Below are 23,452 nucleotides of genomic sequence, written 5' to 3' on the forward strand. Positions count from 1 at the left end.
CACCAGTCTCCTCTCTGCTCATCACCCAGAATCCTCCAGTGTATAATCTCCCAGCCGTCTCCTCTCATCACCCAGAATCCTCCAGTGTATAATCTCCCAGCAGTCTCCCCTCATCACCCAGAATCCTCCAGTGTATAATCTCCCAGCAGTCACCTCTCCTCTCATCACCCAGAATCCTCCAGTGTATAATCTCCCAGCATTCTCCTCTCATCACCCAGAATCGTCCAGTGTATAATCTCCCAGCAGTCACCTCTCCTCTCATCACCCAGAATCCTCCAGTGTATAATCTCCCAGCAGTCTCCCCTCATCACCCAGAATCCTCCAGTGTATAATCTCCCAGCAGTCTCCTCTCCTCTCATCACCCAGAATCGTCCAGTGTATAATCTCCCAGCAGTCTCCTCTCATCACCCAGAATCCTCCAGTGTATAATCTACCAGCAGTCTCCTCTCCTCTCATCACCCAGAATCCTCCAGTGTATAATCTCCCAGCCGTCTCCTCTCATCACCCAGAATCCTCCAGTGTATAATCTCCCAGCAGTCTCCCCTCATCACCCAGAATCCTCCAGTGTATAATCTCCCAGCAGTCACCTCTCCTCTCATCACCCAGAATCCTCCAGTGTATAATCTCCCAGCATTCTCCTCTCATCACCCAGAATCGTCCAGTGTATAATCTCCCAGCAGTCTCCTCTCATCACCCAGAATCGTCCAGTGTATAATCTCCCAGCAGTCACCTCTCCTCTCATCACCCAGAATCCTCCAGTGTATAATCTCCCAGCAGTCTCCCCTCATCACCCAGAATCCTCCAGTGTATAATCTCCCAGCAGTCTCCCCTCATCACCCAGAATCCTCCAGTGTATTATCTCCCAGCAGTCTCCTCTCATCACACAGAATCCTCCAGTGTATAATCTACCAGCAGTCTCCTCTCCTCTCATCACCCAGAATCCTCCAGTGTATAATCTCCCAGCCGTCTCCTCTCATCACCCAGAATCCTCCAGTGTATAATCTCCCAGCAGTCTCCCCTCATCACCCAGAATCCTCCAGTGTATAATCTCCCAGCAGTCACCTCTCCTCTCATCACCCAGAATCCTCCAGTGTATAATCTCCCAGCATTCTCCTCTCATCACCCAGAATCCTCCAGTGTATAATCTCCCAGCAGTCTCCTCTCATCACCCAGAATCCTCCAGTGTATAATCTCCCAGCAGTCTCCCCTCATCACCCAGAATCCTCCAGTGTATAATCTCCCAGCAGTCTCCTCTTATCACCCAGAATCCTCCAGTGTATAATCTCCCAGCAGTCTCCTCTCATCACCCAGAATCCTCCAGTGTATAATCTCCCAGCAGTCTCCCCTCATCACCCAGAATCCTCCAGTGTATTATCTCCCAGCAGTCTCCTCTCATCACCCAGAATCCTCCAGTGTATAATCTCCCAGCAGTCTCCCCTCATCACCCAGAATCCTCCAGTGTATAATCTCCCAGCAGTCTCCCCTCATCACCCAGAATCCTCCAGTGTATTATCTCCCAGCAGTCTCCTCTCATCACCCAGAATCCTCCAGTGTATAATCTCCCAGCAGTCTCCCCTCATCACCCAGAATCCTCCAGTGTATAATCTCCCAGCAGTCTCCGCTCATCACCCAGAATCCTCCAGTGTATACTCTCCCAGCAGTCTCCTCTCATCACCCAGAATCCTCCAGTGTATAATCTCCCAGCAGTCACCTCTCCGGTCAGCAGCTCAGTGATCTTGGTGGTGAGCTCTAGGATCTTCTTCTCCGGTGTCGGGGAGTGCGGGGCTTCTGTGATGGGGCTCTGGATCTGGCTCCGTCCTCCGGACACACAGGGGGTCACACGGTCACCGGACGTCTTCTTCACCACTGTGTGCTCCTGTGTACAGGGAGAGACGCTGATCACCACATAGATTCTACTCATCTTCCATCTTTCCTGTTATAGTAATAGAGATAAGAGTGATCTCATGTCAGACTCTCACCTTTCCCTGTAACAAGTCGATGATCTCCAGGGCGAGGAGTAATATTCCTGCAGTCATGTTGCTTTTGTCCTGGTCGATCCTCGGGGGGTCAGTTTTCATCCTGATGTCCTGGTACTGATCCTTCTGTCCTTCCATGTACTCCCACTCTTCCATGGAGAAATAGACAGCGGCATCCTGACACCTGACAGGAACCTGACACACATACAGTTAGCTACAGAAATCTTTACCCAGTGACACATCTACGTGATTTCAGCTCTGCAGGCTGATATTCTACTATTTTGGATGAAAAATGAAACAACTGAGATGTAACTGAAGTGGAGACTTTCAGATTTAATTAAAGGGGCTGAACAGAAACCTCCTGTGAAACGATTAGTAATTGCAGCAATTTTTCTATAAAGCCTCCGCATTTTAGGGGCTCAAAAGTAATCGGACAAATTAATTTCCCATAAATAAAATGTCCACTTTTATTATTTGCAGCAATGACGGCCTGAAGTCTGGAGGCCATGTCCATCACCATCGCTGGTCTCCTCCGGTGTGAGGCTTTGCAGGAATGACGGCCTGTAGTCTGGAGGCCATGGATGTCACCATCGCTGGTCTCCTCCGGTGTGAGGCTTTGCAGGAATGACGGCCTGAAGTCTGGAGGCCATGTCCATCACCATCGCTGGTCTCCTCCGGTGTGAGGCTTTGCAGGAATGACGGCCTGTAGTCTGGAGGCCATGGATGTCACCATCGCTGGTCTCCTCCGGTGTGAGGCTTTGCAGGAATGACGGCCTGAAGTCTGGAGGCCATGGACGTCACCATCGCTGGTCTCCTCCGGTGTGAGGCTTTGCAGCAATGACGGCCTGAAGTCGTCTGGAGGCCATGGACGTCACCATCGCTGGTCTCCTCCGGTGTGAGGCTTTGCAGGAATGACGGCCTGAAGTCTGGAGGCCATGTCCATCACCATCGCTGGTCTCCTCCGGTGTGAGGCTTTGCCGTCTTTACTGCAGTGATTTCAATTGTCGCTTGTTTGTGGCTCTTTCTGCCTTAGGTCTTGTCTTCAGCCTGTGAAATGCTGCTCGATGGGGCTGAGATCTGGTGTTTGACTCGACCATTGCAGAATATTCCACTTTTTTGCACTCGCAGGATGTTTTGGGTCATTGTCCATCTGTCCTGTGAAGCATCGTTGTGACGACACAGCTTTTCTTCTTAGTTATGCCAGACATACTTTCTGATGGCCAAGAGCAATATACCTTTATTTTTATGTTGACTTTTTAACCTGTGTTCTTCTTTGGTTGCTCAATACAGACTATTTTTCGTATAAACCTGAATGCTGATCACTTGAGGTGATATTGGTGATTAATGAATTGCTGTTATCTACATCTTATATCAGCTCTTACAATGTATCGTCTGCCATACAGGGACTCTGAACAATGAAAGTCTGCTAAGATATATACCATTGTACCATTGTAGGGTGTTTGCCAGCCAACAATGGGGGGATGAGCTGTGGATATTAGCGCATTGTAAATTAATATCATGATCCCTGACCCTTGACCTGTGAATGATGGCTTGAAAGGACAAATCTGAACTACAAAAAGGGGGTCTCTGCGTCTGTTCAGAGAGACACTACAGGATGAAAGCCTAAGGGACCACAGCCCTGGCTGGAAAGATACAGAACTGCTCCATTGACCATTGCTGAACTCTCAGAGACGATGTGAAGAATCCAGGTTGGGACAATCAGGTCACCTGGCCACATATCTCACGACTCTAATCCCGGCGGGCCAGTGGAAGGGTGAGACTGTGTAATTTTGCACCATCTCGTGTATTTGCTGGGACTGTTCTATATGTTATTGATTGCTGGTGGTTCAATAAATTATTGCCACACTATCTACCATCACCCTGCGTTGTCTGACTAGTGTTCTGCCCACAGAAGAACCTATGTCTTCACAGTCGTCCTATAATAATAATAATAATAATAATAATCATTTTCATTTTTATAGCGCCAACATATTCCACAGCACTTTACAAATTTTAGGGGGGACTTGTATAGACAATACAGAATAAGCATATCTCATATCAAGAGGAGTGAGGGCCCTGCTCGCAAGCTTACAGTCTATGAGGAAATGGGGGAGACACAAAATCAACCTTGCTTCATTTAATTGAATTTGAGCAGAAAGTCTCGCTCTGTACACACAGGATTCATCCGGCTGCTTCTGTCTTCAGTCACATCATCAAAAAACACTAGTGACCTGGGTCATTGGAATCCATGCATGCCCGCGCCTTCATACTGCTTCCACCATGTGTTACAGAGGATGTGCTGTGCAGAGGATCAGGAGCCGTTCCAAGCCTTCTCCAGACTTTCTAGACTTTTCTTATTCCCTTAGTTTTATCTGTCCAAAAAATGCTTCCAGAACTGGGCGGCTTCTTTCGATGTTTTTGGCAAAGTCTAATCTGGCCTATTTTCAGGCAGATTAAACTTTTGCACCTCCATATTTGCATTCATAAAGTCTTCTCTTTATGGTAGACTTAGATTCTGAATCACCAATTTCCTAGAGAGTGTTCTTTACTTGGGTGGATGTTGTGAATGGGTTTTTCTTCACCAAGGGTTCTACCATCATCCACCACGGTTGTCTTCCATGGATGTACAGGTCTCTTTGAGTTCCTGAACTCACCAGGGTGGTCTTTTTTTGCAGAACATACAAACTGTTGATTTGGTCACTCCTAACATTTTTCCTGTCTCTCTGATGGATTTCTTTTTTTAAGCCTAATAATGGTCTGCTTCACTTCCACTAAGAGCTATTTGACCTCATGTTGTGGGTTCACAGCAACAGCTTCCAAATGCAAATGCCACACTAGGAGGCAGCTCCGAGAGTTTTTCCCTGCTTAACTAATGATGTATTAAAGAGGGAAAAGCCCATGCAGCTGATTGCAGAGCTTCTGAGATAATTGTCCAATTACTTTTGTTCCTTGAAAAAGAGGGAACTACATATCAAAGAGCTGTAATTCCTAAACCCTTCCTCCAAATAGGATGTGAATCCCCTCAAATTAAAAGCTGAGAGTCGGCAGTGTAAGCCCAGCTTGATTATATAACTGTAATAACTGTATCTTGTAAATGTCCAAACTTGTGTCACTGTCCAAATAATTCTGGACCTAACTGTATACCAACATCACCCAGAATGCTCCAGTGTATTTCCCAACATTCACCTCTCCGGTCAGCAGCTCTGTGATCTCGCTGGTAAGATCTAGGATCTTCTTCTCAGGCACCGAGAAGTGTGGGGCTTCTGTGTTGGGTCTCGTATTCCTGCTCCTGATGGGAGTCACACAGTCACCTGATGTCTTCTTCACTATTGTGCAATCCTATATAAAGATATGAATATTACACGGAAGGAAACAGAACAGCATGACATTTTATGTGTCGCCTCAGCAGCCGCCCATTCATCTTAATAGGATATCTCATGTGGCACTCACTACCTGGTTTACTCTTTGCTGTTTGGGAGGTCTAAGGACCCTGGAAGTTGGAGATCAACCGAAAGTTGCCTCCAGTGGTTTGGTGGTGGTGCTGTCTAGGCCGCTCTGTCAGCAGTGAAGGGTGACATAGAAATATACAGGCAGACAGTGATACAGGAGACTCTTCTATGGAGTCCAACTGGGACATAGAAGCCAAGGTAGAATCAGGAACAAGACCTGGTAACTTCTCAGAGAATAACCGGAATCCCTCTGAAAGACGTCTTATTAGCTGTACTAACAATGGGTGCCGTTTGCCAAAAAGTCAAAGTTCTATCAATAAGATCTATTAGCAATAGTAAAAAGGATGAAGGGGGTTGATGTTGATGAGGAATCTCTTTTGTAGAAGAACAAGTTTCTTCTCTGCTAAAGGAATTTAGTTTTGTGTAGACCAACAAAGTGACCGATTTAGAAGATCAATGTACATGAGTGAACATTAGATGTACAGATCTTCCTGAGGGCCCTGAAGGTCAGGACTGTATGATATATATATATATATCAGGACTGTATGGGAGGGACACCTTACCCTTGTCCATATGAATTACATGGAGGAGTTAGGGGGAGAGATTACTTTGTTACTTGCGGTGGAGTTGGATTCTCCCGGTTGAGCGCTCCGGTCAGGGGATGGATTCAGGAAAGTGATTGCTGGAGGGTTTTGTTTTCTTTAGGCTGAATTTAGGGGCATGAAGCAGGTAGTTTTGGATATCAAAATGTTTCAACAAAAACTAAAAAGAATGGAAATATTTTATAGAAACAAATAACTGACTACAGAAACTACTGAGGTCGCTCAGGTCCTTGCAGTTTATAGCCAGAGATGCAGCTCTGCCAGATGGTGAGAGAGGAAAGGGGCAGAACACAACTCATCCCCGCACCATGATCGTCAGGTGCCAAAGGGCTGCGATGGCTACTGGAGCCTAACAATATCCACTAGGTCTGACATGTATGGAAGCATGAAGTAGGGTCTAATATGCAGTCAGTGTGCTACAATTCAGGGACAGACATCGCCGGTGCAGCTGCAATGGGGCCCGAAGGAGGACCCTTGCAGGAAGGGGCGTACAGCCCATAGCGGCAGACCACGTAGCCGCTATGCAGCCCCTAATTCAAGGGGCTCGGTGCTGCTTGACACCAGGCCCCTCCCACTCCCACCGATAGTCATGTGGCTACCCAGAGCTGAGTGCAGGCATTGAAAAAGGGGACGTGTCAATCAGGAAGAGAGGATGCTGGCCAATGAACGCTTCCCCATCAAGACTGATGACAGCGCTCCCCTCACACATACCAAATCTCCAACAATCAACAGACAACCCTGGCACACCAGCCTGACTAAAGAACTGAGGCGGCCTTCCAGGGTTGCATAGCGAAGATGGAAAAGATCCCACTCCAAAGAGCACTTCATCACATTCAAATAGTCCCTCACCACTTTCAATTCCACACTTACTGCAGCAAAACAAAAATACTTCTAATTTCTCATATCCTCCCTGTCTCACAACCCTAAAAAGCTATTCAACACTTTCAATTCTCTCGTCCTTCCCCTAGCACCTCCTCCCTCTCCTCTCATCTCAGCTGAATACATTGCCTCATTCTTCAAGCAGAAGATTGATAACATCAGAACAAGCTTGTGCCTACAGCCCCTCCTCATAACTACTCAGACCTTCTCCTTCAAAACTAGCTTCTCCATGAAAATAGTCCATCAAAATAGAGGTTGCCCTTTAAAATTTTCTAGAATTTGGGATTTCTAGAAGTCTTCACCTCTCTTTGTATCTGCACATGATTAATGACATGTTTGGCTGTAATACCTAAAGCAGGGGTCTCAAACACGCGGCCCGCGGGCCGCATGCGGCCCCTGAGGCTGCTTTATGCGGCCCGCAGGCACAGACCCCTTGACGATCCCGACCTGGTCCAGGAGGAGCCGCCGCCAGCAGCGCTGAATTGCCGCACAGAGACTGTTTCCCAGCACTGTATTTCCAATGCCAGCCGCTGGCCAATCAGAGGCCAGCAGCTGATATCTGCGTGTCGGCGCAGCGAGTATGACGTCATTGCCATATGCAGATGTCAGCTGCTGGCCTCTGATTGGCCGGCGGCTGACATTGAAAATGCTGTGCTGGGAGACAGTCTCTGTGCGGCAATGCAGCGCTGCTGTCGGCGGCTCCTCCTGGACCAGGTCGGGATCGTCAAGGGGTCGGACTCTGTGGTGCCTGCGGGCCACATCTGCAGGAAGGCCGCCGAGGGAACGGAGGACAGGTGAGAATCATCTTTTTTTTTTTTCTATTTTATGTGTGTGAAGAACAGCACAGGGGGCACAGAGCCACAACATGGGGACCAGGATGGGGCACATAGCCACAAGAGGGGACCTGGATGGGGCACATAGCCACAAGAGGGGACCTGGATGGGGCACATAGCCACAAGAGGGGACCTGGATGGGGCACATAGCCACAAGAGGGGACCTGGATGGGGCACATAGCCACAAGAGGGGACCTGGATGGGGCACATAGCCACAAGAGGGGACCTGGATGGGGCACATAGCCACAAGAGGGGACCTGGATGGGGCACATAGCCACAAGAGGGGACCTGGATGGGGCACATAGCCACAAGAGGGGACCTGGATGGGGCACATAGCCACAAGAGGGGACCTGGATGGGGCACATAGCCACAGGATGGGGACCTGGATGGGGCACAGAGCCTCAAGATGTGGACCTGGATGGGGCACATAGCCTCAAGATGTGGACCTGGATGGGGCACATAATGGGGACCTGGATGGGGCACAGAGCCACAAGATGGGGACCAGAGCCACAAGATGGGGACCAGAGCCACAAGATGGGGACCTGGATGGGGCACATAGCCACAGGATGTGGACCTGGATGGGGCACAGAGCCTCAAGATGTGGACCTGGATGGGGCACATAGCCTCAAGATGTGGACCTGGATGGGGCACATAATGGGGACCTGGATGGGGCACAGAGCCACAAGATGGGGACCAGAGCCACAAGATGGGGACCAGAGCCACAAGATGGGGACCTGGATGGGGAACATTGCCACAGGATGGGGACCTGGATGGGGCACATAGCCCCAAGATGGGGACCTGGATGAGGCACATTAGTACAAGATGGGCGCCAGGATGGGGAACGTTGCCACAGGATGGGGACCTGGATGGGGCACATAGCCACAGGATGGGGACCTGGATGGGGCACATTAGTACAAGATGGGGACTTGGATGGGGAACATTACTACAAGATGTTTTCCATTATTACTATATGATGCTAATTGTAAGACAATATTACTGTATGTGGCCAATTGGGGGAAATAAAATTGTAAAAAAAATAAAAAATAAAATAAAGCATGAAAAAATATTGGGCACTAAAAATGCTGTTTTATATGTAAACTAAAGTAAACACAAAAAAGTGCACGTTTATTATCGCCACATCCATAACGACCCAAGCCATAAAAAAATAAACACGGCAAAAATGTTCAAAAGGTGTACACAAAAAAAAATGGTATCACTAAAAATGTCACATTGAACAAAGAATGCGGCCCCCCAAATTAAAATTTTTTCCATGTGCGGCCCATATACCCAGCCGAGTTTGAGACCCCTGACCTAAAGTGTACAAATGGGCTAGGGAATTTAATCATTATTAAAATAGAATAAATTTATTTATATATATATATATATATATATATATATATATATATATATATATATATATATATATATATATATATATATATATATATATATATACACAGTACAGACCAAAAGTTTGGACACACCTTCTCATTTAAAGATTTTTCTGTATTTTCATGATTATGAAAATTGTACATTCACACTGAAGGCATCAAAACTATGAATTAACAAATGTGGAATTATATACTTAACAAAAAAGTGTGAAACAACTGAAAATATGTCTTATATTCTAGGATCTTCCAAGTAGCCACCTTTTGCTTTGATGACTGCTTTGCACACTCTTGGCATTCTCTTGATGAGCTTCAAGAGGTAGTCACCGGAAATGGTCTTCACTTCACAGGTGTGCCCTGTCAGGTTTAATAAGTGGGATTTCTTGCCTTATAAATGGGGTTGGGACCATCAGTTGTGTTGTGCAGAAGTCTGGTGGATACACAGCTGATAGTCCTACTGAATAGACTGCTAGAATTTGTATTATGGCAAGAAAAGAGCAGCTAAGTAAAGAAAAACGAGTGGCCATCATTACTTTAAGAAATGAAGATCAGTCAGTCCAAAAAATTGGGAAAACTTTGAAAGTGTCCCCAAGTGCAGTTGCAAAAACCATCAAGCGCTACAAAGAAACTGGCTCACATGAGGACCGCCCCAGGAAAGGAAGACCAAGAGTCACCTCTGCTTCTGAGGATAAGTTTATCCTAGTCACCAGCCTCAGAAATCGCAGGTTAACAGCAGCTCAGATTAGAGACCAGGTCAATGCCACACAGAGTTCTAGCAGCAGACACATCTCTACAACAACTGTTAAGAGGAGACTTTGTGCAGCAGGCCTTCATGTTAAAATAGCAGCTAGGAAACCACTGCTAAGGACAGGCAACAAGCAGAAGAGACTTGTTTGGGCTAAAGAACACAAGGAATGGACATTAGACCAGTGGAAATCTGTGCTTTGGTCTGATGAGTCCAAGTTTGAGATCTTTGGTTCCAACCACCGTCTCTTTGTGCGATGCAGAAAAGGTGAACGGATGGACTCTACATGCCTGGTTCCCACCGTGAAGCATGGAGGAGGAGGTGTGATGGTGTGGGGGTGCTTTGCTGGTGACACTGTTGGGGATTTATTCAAAATTGAAGGCATACTGAACCAGCATGGCTACCACAGCATCTTGCAGTGGCATGCTATTCCATCCGGTTTGCGTTTAGTTGGACCATCATTTATTTTTCAACAGGACAATGACCCCAAACACACCTCCAGGCTGTGTAAGGGCTATTTGACCAAGAAGGATAGTGATGGGGTGCTACGCCAGATGACCTGGCCTCCACAGTCACCAGACCTGAACCCAATCGAGATGGTTTGGGGTGAGCTGGACCGCAGAGTGAAGGCAAAAGGGCCAACAAGTGCTAAGCATCTCTGGGAACTCCTTCAAGATTGTTGGAAGACCATTTCCGGTGACTACCTCTTGAAGCTCATCAAGAGAATGCCAAGAGTGTGCAAAGCAGTCATCAAAGCAAAAGGTGGCTACTTTGAAGAACCTAGAATATAAGACATATTTTCAGTTGTTTCACACTTTTTTGTTCAGTATATAATTCCACATGTGGTAATTCATAGTTTTGATGCCTTCAGTGTGAATGGACAATTTTCATAGTCATGAAAATACAGAAAAATCTTTAAATGAGAAGGTGTGTCCAAACTTTTGGTCTGTACTGTATATATATAGTTGCATAGTGATACCCTGAGTTAAAAGGTGATATAGTCATGGAGGTAACCCTGGTAGCTGAATTGACGTTGAAGTTATTGCTTATGTTTTAAGTTTAAAGAAATGATTATGGTACAATGAGACACATATATGCCTGACTAACAAATGTTTTTGAAATATTCAACAAAACATGTTGTAACCCTGATTGTCTAATGTAATATAAAGTATACTGGTTTGAAATGATGTTTAATAAAACGAATTAAAAAAAAACACAGCTTCCCTACCATTACAGAAGATCAACTTCCCTCCCTACTCTCCAGATCACATCTCACCATCTGTGCACTTGACCAGATACCGTCCCACCTCATCCTATACCTCACCAGTCTTCATCCCAAACCTAACCCATCTCTTCAACCTATTACTAACAACTGGTGTTTTCCCCTCATGCTTCAAACATCCCTAGATCACACCCATCCTCAAAGAGCCCTCCCTACACCCATCCTCGGTGTCTAGCCAGCGCCCCATATCACTTCTCCCCTTTGCCTCAAAACTATTGGAACAACATGTCCATCTTGAACTGTCCTCCCACTTCTTCTCCTGCTCCCGCTTAGAATCTGGCTTCCGACCACATCATTCCACTGAAATTGCCCTGACTAAAGTCATCAATGACCTACTTACCGCCAAATCCAAGCGACACTACTCTGTCCTCCTCCTCCTGGACCTGTCATCTGCCTTTGACACAGTGGACCATTCCCTCTTACTACAGACTCTCTCATCTCTTGGCATCACAGGCTTGTCTTTAACTTGGATCTCCTCATACCTAACAGACCGGACATTCAGCATCTCCAACTCACACACCACCTCCTTATCTTGCCCCTTATCTGTCGGTGACCCCCAAAGTTAAGTTCTCCATCGATACCTTCGGCCTGGGACAGCTCATAGAGTCCCACGGCTTTCAGTATCATCTCTATGCTGATGACACACAGATCTACCTCTCTGGACCCAAAATCACAACTTTACTAACTAGAATTCCACAATGTCTGTCCTCTATTTCATCCTTCTCTGCTAGTTCTCTAAAACTTAACATGGACAAAACAGAATTCATCATTTTCCCCCCATCTTACTCAACCCCCCCCCATCCATCAAAATCAATAGCTGCTCACTAAACCCAGCCTCGGGGTAACCCTGGACTTTGATCTCTCCTTCAAACAACATATCCAAGCCTTTTCCACTTCCTGCCGACTCCACCTCAAAAATATTTCACGGATCCGTACATTCCTTAATCAAGAACATGCAAAAACCCTAGTGCATGCCTTCATCATCTCCCGTCTCGACTACTGCAACCTCCTGCTCTGTGGCTCCCTTCTAACACTCTCGTACCCCTTCAATCTATCCCAAACTCTGCAGCCAAACTAATCCACCTGTCCCCCCGCTATTCCCCGGCCTCTCCCCTCTGTCAATCCCTTCATTGGCTCCCCATTGCCCAGAAACTCCAGTTCAAAACCCTAACCATGGCATAAAAAGCCATCCACAACCTGTCTCCTCCATATATCTGTGACCTAGTCTCCCGGTACTTACCTGTATGCAACCTCCGATCCTCACAAGATCTCCTTCTCTACTCCCCTCTTATCTCCTCTTCCCACAATCGTATACAAGATTTCTCCTGTGCATCCCCCCAACTCTGGAACTCTCTACCCCAACACATCAGACTCTCGCCGACCGTGGAAACCTTCAAAAGGAACCTGAAGAGCTACCTCTTCCGACAAGCCTACAACCTGCAGTAACCCTTGCTCCACCGCACCGCTGCATGACCAGATCAGCCCCCACCTACTGTATCCTCACCCATCCCTTTTAGACTGTGAGCCCTCGTGGGCAGGGTCCTCTCTCCTCCTTTACCAGTTGGTGACTTGTACTGTTTAAGATTATTGTACTTGTTTAGCATGTATACCCCTTTTCACATGTAAATCGCCATGGTATAAATGGCGCTATAATAATAAATGTACAGTGGGCAAAATAAGTATTTCCTACACTGCCGATTTTGCAAGATTTCCCACCTACAAAGAATGGAGAGGTCTGTAATTTTTATTGTAGGTACAACTTCACCTGTGAGAGACAGAATCTTAAAAAAATCCAGAAAATCACATTGTATTAATTAATTTGCATTTTATTGCATAAAATAAGTATTTGATACAATAGAAAACAGAACTTAATACTTGGTACAGAAACTTTTGTTTGCAATTACAGAGGTCAGACGTTTCCTACTACCAGAAAGCAGGCGTCCGATTAGGCCTGTATTATATTTTAAAACTGATCGGTGGTGGCAGCGAATAATCTTAATTGGGCTATCGTGAAGCTCGCAGTGACCGTAGGGGGCATATAGACATATTCCATGCGTTGGAATCCGGAGGTGTGTACGCCATACTCTCACTGGTCGCTTGCAGATAGCTACGTAGTGAGCAATCAGGATCGTGCGCGCGCGAATCCCTGACAAATTGGTGGCATAAGTGGGATATTGTGTGACATCCCCAGCAGCTCTAGAAAACAGTTCATCTTTACTGTGGTAGACTATGCTACCCGGTACCCGGAGGCAGTGGCTCTGTCCTCCATTAGGGCTGATAAGGTGGCGAATGCCCTTCTGCCCATTTTTTCGAGAGTAGGATTTCCCAGGGATATGCTTATGGACCAGGGGACTCAGTTCATGTCTTGGTTAGTGGAAGCTCTCTAAGAAAATGCAGGTGCAGCACCTGGTATCAAGTTCGTATCATCCACAGACCAAAGGCTTGTGTGAACGATTCAATGGTACCCTTAAGCAGATGCTTAAGATGCTGATTGAGTCACATGGGCGCGACTGGGAGCGGTACCTCGCACACCTGCTCTCCGTGCTCATTGGCTTGAGACCCACACACCTCCCTATCCGATTGGCCGACGTGGCCTTTTTAATCCTTCCTACCCTCTTGTACACCACTCCCTGACGAAGGCAGCCATGCCGAAACGCGTGTCGGGTCGAGCACGAGAGAGGAGCTGTTATCTGACCAGTGTGGGTGTAAGTACATGATCCGGATACATTACTTATTGTATGAGCTGTCGTTTGGAGACCTCATTATCTAGAGTGTGCGTCTCTGCTCATAGTCGAGGTGTCATGTTTATATTAACTTGTTGCTCTGGGCAAATGCCTTTATACTAGATTCCACACTGGACAGAGTGTTCAAAACTATGTGGTTTCTCCATTAACCTCCTCATGAGTTATCCTTTCATGGTTTGCATTGTGGTGCTTTATTGTGCTTATAGGTAATTCACTCATATTGGGCAGTCACATTTTCTCTAAATGATGAATGGATATTGCTCCTCGTTGTCATGCTCTTCCATTGTTTTTATATTGTGTGCTTCTGAGTGATCCTCATTGTTCATATTAATGTTTTTCAATAAAGATTTTGCATTTTCATGATTTGGGACGTCTCTTCGAAGTTTCTTGTTCTCTTTGTTTTGTATTTATGTATATACAGTGGCACGTAAACGTTTGGGCCCCCTGAATGGTTAGTACCTAGTAGCATCCCGTTTTGAAAGTTTCACAGCTTATAAACGCTTTTTGTATCCAGACAAGAGTCTTTCAATTCTTGTTTGAGGGATTTTCATCCATTCTTCCTTGGGAAATTCTTCCAGTTCTGTGAGATTCCTGGGTCATCTTGTGTCATGGAGAAAAGTAAAATGCTTACAGAGATGAGAAAGAAGAGCTTGAACTCTTCTTAGTGCAGTTTACCCCCTCCTTTGGAATTAGGTAACCATAGCTACTCCAATGGCTAAACAGATGTGAGGCCCTGCTTCAGGAATGTGGAGGAGATTTAAGACCGAGATAAGTACTTTAGAAACTAAGTTTCTGGAATGTCTTTGTCTGCTTTAGAAAAATAAAAAGGGAGGCTTGCATGAACTGCATCGATTCAATAGATAGGAAAATCATATTTTCGGAAAAGTGATGAATTGGCGAATGCAAAGCATAGTTTCAAGTCCCTGCAAGATGACCAGAATCATGTCAATTGAATACAGACCTGACAGACGAGGCTACACCTGGCATATTTGGTCACTATGTAAAGATAAAATCGGGATACAAAATATGACGTCGATATCGAGCACATGCAACTTTCCAAAGCAAAGATATAGTCAATATAGGGAATCTCATAATTTTCTGAAACTGAAAAGTCTAACCCTGTATGAGGCATGATGGGAAGGGGTGTGGGTGTAACTTAGGAGCTAATAAAAGTAAGACAAGACATGTAAAAAATGACCCCGGGAGATGATGTGGAGGCATTTTTGACTGTGTTTGAGAGGGTGGCAGAGCGGGAAAAGCTACTGCCGGAGAAGTGGTCAGAATGGTTAGTACCTGGTAGCACCCAGTTTTGAAAGTATCACAGCTTATAAAAGCTTTTTTTTAGCCAGAGAAGAGTCTTTCAATTCTTGTTTGAGGGATTTTCATCCATTCTTCCTTGGAAAATTCTTCCAGTTCTGTGAGATTCCTGGGTTGTCTTGTGTCATGGAGAAAATTAAAATGCTTACAGAGATGAGAAAGAAGAGCTTGCACTCTTCTTTGTGCAGTTTACCCCCTCCTTTGGAATTAGGTAACCATAGCTACTCCAATGGCTAAACAGATGTGAAAAGAGCGGGAAAAGCTACTGCCGGAGCAGTGGTTAGAGGTGCTGGCCCCCTATCGGACTGGTGAGTCCCAGAAGGCTTATTACGACCTGCCCTTGCAATATGCCCAGGAATATGTTAAACTTAAAACTGAAATACTGGCACGTGAAGGAGTGACTATGTCAGTCAGAGCCCACCCCCTCACTCCCAAATGTTCGACAATCTTAATCTTGTACAGAAGTGGCTGCAGCCGGAGTCCTCCACTCAAGTCCAGATGGTCGAGCGGGTTATCATGGACAGATCTGTGCACTCCCTTCCTAGGCCGGTACAGACCTGGGTTGCCCAGGGAGACCCCCGGAATGCGGATGACCTGGTCGGCCTTGTAGAAAGATACCAGGTGGTCAAGAGGTCCCTAAGGAAGCCGGGCGGCGCTTTATCCTCATAGTGGGGTACTCAGAGGGAGCCAGAGTCCCAAAAGAGGGGGACTAGAGCCATAACTGGGGGGTGGGGGGGTCCAAGGTCCCAAGGGGTTGCTGAGGGCTTGCCAAAGGCCGCTGTGAAACACATGATCTGCTGGAGATATCACAGTTCTGGACAGATAGCGGCCAGTTGTCCTATGTCCTCCTAGCAGATGGACTGCAACGTTGGAAGGCGCTATTTGTATTATGCTTACCCCGCCTGCAGTGTGGACTATCAGCCCGGTGAGGAGGCCACAGTCCTGTCCTGTGACCATAAATGGGGTACTAGTGTTGGGACTTTTGGACTCGGGGAGTTTGGTGAGTCTGATCAGGCCCACACTCCCCCACCAGTTGATCCCTGGGAAAAACGTGGGTGTCCGCCGTATCCACGGGGACACCGAGGACTACCTTGTTGCCCAAGTGACTATAAAAACAAACCGGGGTACTGAGTCCCAAGAGGTCGCGGTAGTGAGAGACTTGTTATACCCGGTTATAATCGGGTGGGACTTCCAGCTGTTCTGGGACTTGTGGGGAAAGGCGGGGGTGCCCAATAGCTCAGACCGGAGCCGGTTTGTCCATGAAGAATTACAGCCAGAGGCGGATGAGTTCTCACTCTGTGTCCTTGCTGGCGACGAGGACGAGACAGGGACCGATGAGAATAAGATTCCTGAACTAGGAGTATCTGGGGGGGGGGGGGGGGATTTTGGTACAGCACAAATGCAGGATCTTACATTGAAAGGTGCATTTGACAATGTGACTGTAATAAATGGGGTTGCTCAAGAGCCGGGGGCTGACATCAGGTTCCCATATTTCACCTTAAATGAGGAGCTACTTTAGCAGGTCAATAAAGCAAGGGGGGGAAGTGATAGAGCAGTTGTTGGTGCCGGGTCTCTGTAGACGTAGGTTATTAGATTTGGCCCATTCACATGTCTTAGGTGGGCAGCTGGGATTAGACAAAACCCAAGAGCAGGTCCTGCAGAGGTTCTACTGGACTGGGTGTCACCGAGATATTGTTAACTTCTGCCGGTCTTGCCCTACTTGTCAGCTAACTGCTCCCGTATCCCATTTCCGAAGTCCCCTGGTCCCGTTGCCCATTATAAGGTCCCATTTGACCGAATTGCCAAAGGACCTGGTAGGGCCCTTAGTTAAGTCCGCCAGGGGTCACCAATACATCCTGGTGGTGCTGGATTATGCAACACGGTACCCAGAGGCAGTATTATTGAGAAACTCTTCTGCCAGGAGTATAGCCCAAGAGCTGGTACATATCTTCTCCCGGAAGAGCCAGCCAAAGGATATCCTGACACACCAGGGAACTCCTTTCATGTCAAAAGTGATGAGGGAGTTCTGTAAGGCTCTCCAGATTACACAACTCAGGACGTCAGTGTAACATCTGCAGACGGACGGCCTGGTGGAGAGGTCCAATAAGTCCAGGTTTAAAAAAGTCGTGGAGAAGGATGGCCGAGACTGGGATTGCCTACTCCCCTACCTGCTATTCTCCATTAGGGAAGTTCCCCAGGCCTCTACGGGATTCTCACCCCTTCGAGTTGCTTTAAGGACGGCACCCTCGGGGACTATCGGACATTGCAAAGGAGACCTGGGAAGCCAAGGTAACACCCCACCAGAGTGTCATCGAGCATGTGGCCCAGATGCAAGACCAGATCGAGAGGGTAATGGAGATTGTAAGGAAAAGCCTCCTTCAAGCACAAGAGGCCCAGGCAAGGGTCTACAATCAGTGGGCAAGACTGAGGCAGTTTAGCCCTGGATACAGGGTTTTGGTGTTAATCCCCACGGGGGAAAGTAAATTCCTGGCCAAGTGGCAAGGGCCATATGAGGTGGTCGAAAAGTTGAGTAATGTCAACTACAAGGTCCACCAACCTGGGAGAAGAAAGCCGTATCAGGTGTACCCCTTAGATGGATGAGGGAAAGGAAGGGGAAGAATGCCAGGGTGGCTAGGTGGTTTCTAGCACTCCAGGACTTTAATTTTCATGTAGAGCACAGGCCCGGGAAACTACATGGTAACGCAGATGCCCTGTCCAGACTTCCCTGTTTAGCGAGTGAAGGTGCCAAACCCCTGGCTTTGGGCAGGAGAGGGGGATATGTCACAAAGTCACTAGTAAAGGGCTGGAGGTGAGATATGTTCCCTGAGGCTATTAGCTTCAGTGAATTAAAACCGTTAAGTTTTCACCAGCATGTTATTTGGGGTTAAGACACCATTTGTAAAAGGGCGTGTTTTTATGAGAAAATAAAAAATAGAGCGGGCGGGAGGTTGTTCTCCATATCTCCACCTCAGGGTGTGGTCTGGGGTTTAAATACAAGGACTGCTGAGGCATTAGTTGTTCAGTGTATCTGGAGAGGAAAAATCCACACAGGAGATGTGTGTTCTGTGCTGACCTGAACCATATGAAGTTGCTAAACTGTAAGCAGTCGGACCCCTGCTAACACAAGGACTGTGTTGTGCGTGGCCACGCTGTTTTGCTTGTCTTCCCGTTTTGCCCAAAGGCCTGTGTTTATTTTCGTGGACTCAGCGTTAGTTTATGCCACATCCTAATAAACCAACAAGAGATGTGTTTACCTCCGTGTGCAGCTAATTGAGCGATCTACCACAAGGGGTATATACATATATTCCATGTGTTGGAATCTGGAGGTTAATGCAAACAGCCTGCAGCCTCCTACATTAATTATCGGCCTATCGTGTAATTGTCCGGACGATAGCTGATGGCAGAGAGCTGTTCGCTCAAGATATCACAGAGGGCAGTCCTGCGTGACTTTCCTGGGCTGCGATAATCTTGACAAATTGGAGGCAAGCGGTGGGATATTACAAAACATCAGTGATCTGGGTTGAGCAATGATTCCTGTAACTGCAAACATGCACGGTTCTTCTGAGATTCTGTGCAAAGTTTTGAGGAATCAGACTATGTTTTATTATTTTTTATTTGGGACATTACTGTACATGTAGCAGTTACACACCTCCCCCTCTCGTTTTTTTTGTCCTATCTGTTGTTTGGCAATGATGGGTACGTTTGGAGAGCTCTGGTATAAACAGCAGTCCAAGGATACTCTTATTGCACTCTGTGAGCTGAGACAGATTGACTGCACAAACAAAACCAAGCAATAAATGAATGCTGAACTGTTGCTAGGTGCCTCAGAGCCAGTCCGTCAGTAGAGCCCTGATGATGGGGAGGTCAGCTAAGGCCTGGATGACACTGCTGCAGAGGTCCCATGTGTGGATGCCAGCCTGATTCCAGGAGCAAAAGGCGGCTGAGTGACAGGCCCAAGTAGACCGAGAAGCTGCTGAGCGAGAGCGGCAAGATGAGCGTCTGTACCAGCTGGAGTTATCCCGAATCCATAAGGAGACACCCACCCCACAGAACAGTGAGACCAACAGCTTTAAACCCCGTCCTGAACATTTTCCTGTGATGGAAAAGGACAGTAACTTTGACATATTTCTGCGGGGGGTTTGAAAAGGCCTGCAGGCAGTACCAGCTGTCTGAGGACCAGTGGGCCCGATACTTAACCCCAGGGCTCCAAGGATAAGCTCTGGAGGTGTTGGCCTCTCTCCCTCGAGACCAAGACGGAGACTATGAGGCCATCAAGCAGGCCCAGATAAAGAAGTACCAGCTGACACTAGAGGTGTACCGCAAAGGGTTCAGGGCCCTCCAGTGTGGACCATACAACAGCTATGGTGATGTGGTGGACAAACTCCGAACCAACTTTGAACTGTGGGTCCAAAGACTGTCAGTCACCACCTTTGAGGACCTGAAGGACCTGATGGTAAAAAGACCAGTTCCTTCATCTTTGCCCAGTAGAGGTGCGACAGTTCGCGCTGGACCGGGAGCCAAAGGAGGCCGCTAAAGCAGCACAGATCGCTGATGCGTATGAGGCCAATCCCATGCCAGAGATGCGTATGTCAGCTGTTGCCAGCTACAAAGGGGGTAAGCTGACAACCACCTCCAGCTCCCCTGCCAGCAGGCCCTCAGGTGGTCCTTCCCCATCTTCCAGCACCCGGCCTGCATCTGACTCCCGGCGGTGCTATACCTGCGACCAAACTGGTCACATCAGCCTCATCTGCCCACAGAGGCAGAAGAACCCCCCATCTAAAGCCCAGGGGCCTAATGCAGCTTTTATTTTTGTGGGTGGGGAGGTTGGGCATGTCTGTGACATCTTACAATCAGTTACTGTAAGTGGTAAAGTCACTACGAGACTCAGGATCACCGGAGCCGAATGAACGCTCATCCGCCCTGAGTTGGTGCCCCCTGAAGACCTTATTCCTGGGAAAACTCTGACTGTCACTGGAATTGGGGGTGTTCAGCGAATTTGCCAATGGCCCGGGTTCAAGATAATCCCATGTCAATCATTGTGCCCTGTTTGGCGGGGGATTATAGAGATCTACAAATGTAAAACTGAAACCGGACACTCCTGCAAGAGAGGGGGCAGAGAGGCAGGGAGTGACATACCTCACAGGAGCTGTGAGCTGCCACAGGAAGGCCCCCTGTGGCTTCCAAGCCATGTGGCATGTTCTTTGTATCAGACAATTATAATTCAACACCGAGTTATGGGAATACGACACATCCCAGTGATACACCAAATAGATTTTTGGAAACACACGAATAGGTTGAATGTCACCCTGGCTTTCAGCACAGTCCAGCATGTAGGGAAAGGGAGATACACGGCACAGCCTTGAAGGAGCCCTTAGGGCCCCTGTGCTTGGTATCCACACGTAGCAGGGGCCTGGCTGGATCCGATGACACCAGAACCGGCTCCCTAGGACTGTCCATTAAGGAAGTATAGCCCATTTTAATTTTTGGAGTTTTTAGCGGAGAGAGGCCAGGGTGGAGATTTAGGTTCAGCCAGGAGGCAGGAGGGGGAGTGATCCAGAGGAGTTAAGAGCTCCGGAGCACTAGCTCCATTGTCTTTGTCCTTGGGAGGTCGCGAGGATACATCATGTGGGAGAAGTCCTGCAACAAAGAGAGGACCCCACAAGCCTCCCATGTGGCAGCCCCTCCCCCAAAAGCCAGGCCTTTCATCTGACTGGTAATGGACTCTTAATAACTGCTTTATATCTTTTGTACCACTACTACTGTGTTTGCATCTCTGACCATTATGTATGTATAACCCTTATGTATATAGTGTAATGTCTAGTGTGCCCTAAGGTGATTAAATATATAATTTAACCTTGGGCTGCTTTTTTATCTTGATCCACGAACCCACAACGTCCATTGTTCCGCTTAATCCTCGTGCTACCGGGGCAAGTTTCTGGGCCGATATAAGTCCCCGGTCTGTTAACGGAAATTATATCTAATAAAAACTGGTGGCAGCTCTACCAGGCCGAGAAGGTTCCGCTTCACTTGAGCTAGTGAAGGGGCCTTTCAGCCTGTCACTGGCGTGAGTGAGTGTGGTGCCACGTCAGTGACTGAGTGGGCCACCTCTTCTCACTCCCGGTGCCTTCCTGTACTCATGTGGACAGGGAATGTCTGTGTAGAACTGTACCAATCTGACCTTACATGTCCTCGAGGGGGTGCGGAATGTCAAGTTGGTGCAAAGGGCAGATCCATATCACGTGATCCATGACTGTCTGACGTAATTGTGACGTCAGGTGGGTGGCGAAGTGTGGATCCTGCACAAGTGGTGGCAGCGGTGGGATTCAGCGGGGTCCCTCTGCTGCCATTCATCACATGTGGTGGCAGCGGTGGGATTTTGCGGGGTCCCTCTGGTGCCATTTGTCACACCTCCCCACAAGTGTTCTATTGGGGACTGATCTGGGAAGATGGTTTGCCCAATACATTCCTGACAACCCTCTCGGATCTGCTAATTATTATTTTTATTATAGCGCTATTTGGAGGTGCATTGAGCTGTAGGGTGCATTGCTGGAAAAGGGAAAAAAAAAAAAAACTCTTTAAATCTCTTAGTTTGCGAGTGTGAACGAGCTGAGTGTGACCGGAGCGTAAGTGCGAAAGAAAGTAAGTGTGTGACTTGTTTTTCAGTGAAGAGGTATTTGGGAATCCTGCAGAAAATACCTGTGTGAATTGCGGTGAGTTGCTGCATTGTGACCTGCTGAGTGCTTTTCTACCTGTTTAGTTTTATTGGGCTTTTTAAAACCTATTTTCTCACTACAGTTTTACAGTTTCTTAGTTTGCTACTTGTGTATTTAAGGGTTAACTACATTGCACTAAAATCCTGAGGTGTAGCTATACTCACAAGGGGTTAATTAAGGGGGAGGGGTCATAATTAAGGATTTATAAGGGGCAGCTGGTTGGGCATCCAGTCCTTTGGAAGTGCACTGAGCTGTAGGGTGCATTGCTGGAAAAGGGGAAAAAAAAAAAAACTCTTTAAATCTCTTAGTTTGCGAGTGTGAACGAGCTGAGTGTGGCCGGAGCGTAAGTGCGAACGAAAGTAAGTGTGTGACTTGCTTTTCAGTGACTTTGGATTCAGGGAGTTTGGAAGGGAGGACTTTGGACTGAATTGCTGTCTGTATTTTATTAATTCTTTACTTTTCTTTTTACTTAACATTCTGTCTATTGCAATCCCCATTAGGAAATGAGCTCCATTATTGACAATGCTATCCAGTGTACATCTTGCCACATGTATGCATTCCTTGAACAGCCGGTCGGGGTTGCTTACTGCTGCGCGAGATGTGTGCACGTTGTGCGTTTGGAAGCCCAGGTGCTGGATCTAAATGAGCAGCTGGCAACACTGAGATCCATTGACAATATGGAAAGGAGTCTGCTGGTCACTGAGCAGCAGCTCACTGGGATAGATGTGGGGGGGGTGGTAGTCGGGAGCTGCAGGACAGTGAGGCCGCTAGTTGGATGACAGTTAGAAGGGGGGTAGAGGGAAGAGTGCCAGGGAGGCTAGTCCTGATCTGGCACACCCCAATAAGTTTGCAAAGTTGGCAGATGAGGGGAGTGACGGTACAGGGGTAGCACTGTTGCAGCAAGGCATGTCCCCAGAAAGCCGGAGGAGTGTCAGCTCCAGTAAAGAGGGAAATAGGAGAGCAGGGCAGGCCAGGCAGGTGCTGGTAGTGGGGACTCAATTATTAGGGGAACAGATAGGGCAATCTGTCACAAAGACAGGGATCATCGAACAGTGTGCTGCCTACCTGGCGCTCGAGTCCGGCACATCGCTGATCGGGTTGACAGTTTACTGGGAGGGGCTGGTGAGGACCCAGCGGTCATGGTGCACACTGGCACAAATGACAAAGTTAGAGGTAGGTGGAAGGTCCTTAAAGATGATTTCAGGGAATTAGGCTGCAAGCTGAAAGCAAGGACCTCCAAGGTGGTATTCTCTGAAATACTACCGGCACCACGTGCCACGCCAGAGAGGCAACGGGAGATTAGGGAGATAAATAAGTGGCTCAAGAACTGGTGTAGGAAGGAGGGATTTGGGTTCCTGGAGAACTGGGCCGACTTCTCAGTTGGCTACAGACTCTACGCTAGGGACCAGCTGCACCTCAATGGGGAGGGTGCAGCTGTGCTGGGGGAGAAAATGGCTAGAAGGTTGGAGGAGTGTTTAAACTAGGGATTGGGGGGAGGGTATTCATTTTATAGGTGGGGAAGAG

The 23,452-nt window shown here is 47.5% G+C and overlaps 1 pseudogene; it reads right to left on the minus strand.

Moving 5' to 3' along the window:
* Positions 1 to 23,452, minus strand: part of LOC141258725 (uncharacterized) — a 200,862-nt pseudogene that overhangs the window by 88,509 nt on the left and 88,901 nt on the right.

This window comes from Phyllobates terribilis, unplaced genomic scaffold (genome assembly GCF_046119375.1).
Source record: "Phyllobates terribilis strain yellow unplaced genomic scaffold, ASM4611937v1 Scaffold_3__8_contigs__length_932513732, whole genome shotgun sequence".
Classification (NCBI taxonomy): domain Eukaryota; kingdom Metazoa; phylum Chordata; class Amphibia; order Anura; family Dendrobatidae; genus Phyllobates; species Phyllobates terribilis.